Raw genomic sequence first — 6,000 nt, 5'->3', positions numbered from 1 at the left:
GTCCAAAAATCGGATTTTTCTGGCAATTTCGAGTACTGAACATCGGCCACCCAATAGGGACCCAAATTAAAATGAATTCTGTTGAAAATTGTGTTCAAAAACCTCAAAATATTGAAATTTGTAAGGTACTGCTATTTAGTTTATATACTGGTGGCCAAAACTAAAGCAACTGAATAAATAACCTGAAACTTTTTTAAAAATAAAGTTATAGGGAAAGTTTTTCGAAAAATAAAATGGTAATTTATTCACTTAAAAATAAAAAAAACTAAAACAACTTCTATTTTTTTTATAAAAAATTAAATTTTGCGAGTACAGCACATTTACGAGACATTGAATCAATAAAAGTTCAATTTGATCTTTCAATTTTGATTTTGCTCCAAAGATGTTTCTATAGTGTGACGATCTGATGATTATGTTGGCCTTTATAAAACTTTGATTTTGACTCCCGCAACCAATGTCACGTTTTAGTGTATGTTCGTAGCTTATTGTCAAACTGAAACACCGAAGGGAACTATAGCGTTTTCCAAAACATTTGTATAAACAATCCGATCCACGAAAAATCCGAAAAAAGCACAATACCATCATTGACCATCCTCCATGCTTCCTAGTACCCTTGCTATACTTTGGCATAATTCAATTTTTTCAATTCAATTCAATTTTATTTAACTTGTAATTCAAAGCCTTCAGGCCCATTAAAGATAAATTACAAAATGCATATGATGTGCTTAACCTAATAAAGGATAAACTACCCCTTCCATTTTTGGACTTTCTCTCGGTAATTATACCCTTCACCACAGTGTGGTACAGGGTATTATGTCTTTGTGCATATGTTTGTAACAGGCAAAATAATCGAGATAGACCCATGGTTCCTTTTGAGAATATGCATAGAATCACTTTCTGAGTCGATTTATGCATGTCCGTCTGTCCGTCCGTCCATGTATTTTTGTTAACAAAGTACAGGTCGCATTTATGATCTGATTTGGATGAAATTTGGCACAGGTCACTTAATTGGCCCAAGGACGAACATGGGAAAAATCGGTACAGATTTAGATATAGCTCCCATATATATTTTTCGATTTAAGGTAAATGGTTTTCCAAAGTCCATAGAATAGAATGGCATAAAATACTGAATTAGGTCCAGAATTATGTGTGCCAAGTTTCGAGAAAATCGGTTCAGATTTAGATATAGCTCCCATATATAGTTTCGTCCGATTTAAGGTAAATAGTGCGCCAAAGTCCCTATATATCTTTCGATTTGCACGAAATTTGGCACAGAGTACTGAATTAGGTCCAGAATGATGTGTGCTAAATTTCCAGAAAATCGGGTCAGCTTTATATATAGCTCCCATATATAGTTCCGTCCGATTTAAGGTAAATAGTGCACCAAAGTCCCTATATATTATTCGATTTGCACAAAATTTGGCACAGAGTACTGAATTAGGTCCAGAATGATGCGTGCTTATTTTCGACTGATTTAATTTAAATTGTGCACTAAAGACCCAAAGATTGGCCGATCAGCACACAATTTTGTACAATGTACTGTTACTATAGCCTTGAAATTGATTCAGATGTACATATACCTTCTATATATATGTTCGTCCGATTTTAAGTAAATGGTACAGACCCATACACGTACAGAAATTAATAAAAAATTATATCTAGCAAGTTTCTCTGAAATTGGTTTAGATTAGCTTCCATATATAATTTCGACCTATTCATGCTGACTGTACACAAAATAATCGCCTTAGAAAAGGCGACGTCTGTTAGGATACATATACAGAATATCCCCAAAGTGTTGAAGGGTATCATATAGTCGGCCCAGTCCGACTTTACTACTTTCCTTACGGTTTTTTATGTCTGAGTGTTTAACATAAAACTTTAATTCATCCAGGAGCTAATATTGATCCACTGAGTTGGATTCCAATTAATATGAGCATTTGCGAAAGGCAATCAGATTTTCCGATTCTTTTCAGAAACAAAATAAATTTCTTTATAGTCTCCGGGCATGTAAGACAGTCCACGATCTGTTGTTGAAGTTATATTCAACTATAACTCTCTCACCAATTACGTTGAACTCTTAAATAGGTATTTTTTACTGCTTGTCATTGTTGATCAATAGAGTAATTTCGGGTAATGTGGACCACCACTTTCTTTTTTTTATATTGTGGGCGTAATAATGTAAAAATAAAAACAAATTGTTTTAAAAACATAGTAGATTTGTTGACTAAATATATTCCAGTTCAAACATTATATAGATTTGTCTATAAAAATGTCCATCCAACCAAAGCAGTTGTAATTTCGCATATCGATTTTTCAGAGGATAGAATACCTTCTCGCAGATTAAATGCGCCCATGTTTCGAACTCGTCCCCCTTTTTTATAGTGGTCCACATAACCCAACGTTGTTATTAAAAATACCTATAGGCTTCAAAAATGAATATTTTTGATAAAGTAAACAAGAAAATAACAAAACTCCTTTTTATTCGGGAAAAACAAAGTGTTCCACTATTTTGCAAAAACGTTAGGCTATTGTGCTAAAACATGTTCAAATCACACTTTTACAATCAAAGCTAAACTAAAATTTCAACATTGCAATTATTTGTTTAAACCAAGATTGATTTTTATTTTCACTAATTAGGAAAACATTTATCAAGGTGGCATTGACATATTTTACGCATTTTCTTAGATATGGGAGTGGTCCACATTAGACGCATAGTCCACATTACCCGAAGTTACTCTACGAACTGATGTTTTTTTGCAGCCTCCCTCCGCGCTGAAGTATCACCACGGATATAGTTGTTGCATAAAATAAACTTATAATTCGAGAAATCACTGGTAATTAGATGTTTTATCAGAGTACTGTATTTGTTCCTAGCCATTTTTACATTTTTCTGGTAGTGAGTCAAAATTGAAAACCAGAAACATGTTATTATAATAAAATCCATTTAAAAATGATCTATAAAAATCGAAACAGGTGCAGAAACCAAAACATAGTAATTATAACGGTAAAAATAACTAAAATTTTACAATGAGACAATTATCTTATCCATAAATTATTACTAATTTTGAATCAATCAGGTTTTTTGAATCAATCAGGTTTTCCGATTCTTTTCAGAAACAAAATAACTTTCTTGATAGTCTCCGGGCATGTAAGACAGTCCACGATCTGTTGTTGAAGTTATATCCAACTATAACTCTCTCACCAATTCCGTTGAACTCTTAAATAGGTATTTTTTACTGCTTGTCATTGTTGATCAATAGAGTAATTTCGGGTAATGTGGACCACCACTTTCTTTTTTTTTATATTGTGGGCGTAATAATGTAAAAATAAAAACAAATTGTTTTAAAAACATAGTAGATTTGTTGACTAAATATATTCCAGTTCAAACATTATATAGATTTGTCTATAAAAATGTCCATCCAACCAAAGCAAGTTGTAATTTCGCATATCGATTTTTCAGAGGATAGAATACCTTCTCGCAGATTAAATGCGCCCATGTTTCGAACTCGTCCCCCTTTTTTATAGTGGTCCACATAACCCAACGTTGTTATTAAAAATACCTATAGGCTTCAAAAATGAATATTTTTGATAAAGTAAACAAGAAAATAACAAAACTCCTTTTTATTCGGGAAAAACAAAGTGTTCCACTATTTTGCAAAAACGTTAGGCTATTGTGCTAAAACATGTTCAAATCACACTTTTACAATCAAAGCTAAACTAAAATTTCAACATTGCAATTATTTGTTTAAACCAAGATTGATTTTTATTTTCACTAATTAGGAAAACATTTATCAAGGTGGCATTGACATATTTTACGCATTTTCTTAGATATGGGAGTGGTCCACATTAGACGCATAGTCCACATTACCCGAAGTTACTCTACGAACTGATGTTTTTTTGCAGCCTCCCTCCGCGCTGAAGATCACCACGGATATAGTTGTTGCATAAAATAAACTTATAATTCGAGAAATCACTGGTAATTAGATGTTTTATCAGAGTACTGTATTTGTTCCTAGCCATTTTTACATTTTTCTGGTAGTGAGTCAAAATTGAAAACCAGACACATGTTATTATAATAAAATCCATTTAAAAATGATCTATAAAAATCGAAACAGGTGCAGAAACCAAAAAATAGTAATTATAACGGTAAAAATAACTAAAATTTTACAATGAGACAATTATCTTATCCATAAATTATTACTAATTTTGAATTTAATTTTAAATATTGTTTTAATTGAATTAGTTAGCCGATTTTGACGACTAACAAACGTTATAATTTGCCTTTCATACTATTGTGTAGTGTAGAAAAACCATAATATATATTCGGGTAATTCGAATACTATTGTAGAACTCGAATGCGCTTTACACACTTCATTGTATAAAACATGTTCATAGACAAAATCGTCTTAGTTGTTCAAACTTTGTTTGCTGCAACATACATTCATACCGAAGTCAACATACACAATGAATCCCGTGTTCGTCGAGTCTGAATCGTGGGTTGTATGAATCAAACGGGTACAATGAATTCAAAACTCTCATACTTGACGCAATTCATGTTTGTTGTACACTCACTCATTGCACTTCATTTCAAACAAATTTATAGAATAGAAGCCATTAGTTTGCGTGAGTGACTCATGGGTGGTGTTTTTGTGCATTCATGCAGATGTCTATTTCACACACATTCTTTCGTTGTTTGTGTGTTTACGTTTTTATGATATTTTTGCTTGTTGTTGTTTTTAACAGTGCTCGCGCAACATTCGCGAACATTTGTTTTTTTCAAAAGAATGTTCTTCAGCAACAAATGTTCGCGAAAGAATGAATCGCCGACGCTTGCAGAGAAATTTTATCGTTCGTGCTTATTCATTGTAACTTTATCATTCGCGATAAATTGAAAACATTCGAATTTTCGCCCGTGAGCATTCGTGAGAAAGAGCATATTTTAATCATTCTTCGCACCCTGGTTGTAAGGACTATAGGGAGTGTGCGTATCCGCTTTTCGTTCGAACGAGGTAGGAGGAGAAGCTACGCTGTAAGGTACCCAAAACTGGCATGGGCGATAAATAGTTTTCAACCTTATAAATCTCCTGGCCCAGATGGTATAATGCCATGCCATGCTGCACCAAGCAGATGAACGAATATTAAACTCTCTGCAAGACATTTTTACGGCTTGTCTACTTCTATCGTACATACCTATTCTAAGGAAAGAGGTAACAGTGAACTTCATCTCGAAAGTCGGGAAAACGAGTCATACGTTACCAAAAGACTATAGACCGATTAGCCACTCTTCCTTTCTACTCAAGACTTTATAAAGGTTACTAGACTCAGAAATTAGAAGTACTATTGTTCAAAGCAAACATAGCAACTCCCAGCATGCATACATCAAAGGCAAATCAGTGGCCTTACATGAGGTGGATGGATGCATCGAGAAGAATATGGAGTCCTCTGGCTACACTTTGGCAGCATTCCTCGATATTGATGGAGCTTTTAACAATGTGAAGCTAGAAGCCATCCATTCTGCTCTCGTAAGCTCAGGTATCCCCTCACTTCTAACGGACTGGATTGATAGAATGCTGGAAAGCGGAATTACTAACTCATCCGTGAGGAAATCTGTCAACAGAGCCACACCACATGGAGGAGTACTATCTCCCCTTCTGTGGCTTCTCGTGATAAATGAGATACAGCTGAAGTTGGAGCATCTTAAGAATAAAGGTTGTAGCCTATGCCGATGATGTAGTCTTGCTGGTTGGTGGTAAATTTCTAATGACAATTTCAGATATTTTGGAGGGTGCCCTTTCAACTCTGTCTAACTGGGCATACGCTAAAGGTCTTGGTAAGACAAAATTTGTGTTTTTAACTGGGAAACGTACGATTCCTAGTTTCCGCCTGTCATTGGTTAGGGAGGAGTGACCCTAACCCTTTCTGAAGAAGCAAAATACCTTGGTACTTTCCTTGACCGCAAATTAACGTGGAATAGGAATGTTGAGAAACGCTCTAAGAAAG

Source organism: Musca vetustissima, unplaced genomic scaffold, assembly GCF_032173495.1.
Source record: "Musca vetustissima isolate MV318-11 ecotype Yass unplaced genomic scaffold, APGP_CSIRO_Mvet_v1 utg991, whole genome shotgun sequence".
NCBI classification, from domain to species: domain Eukaryota; kingdom Metazoa; phylum Arthropoda; class Insecta; order Diptera; family Muscidae; genus Musca; species Musca vetustissima.
Note: the sequence above shows the minus strand (reverse complement) of the source record.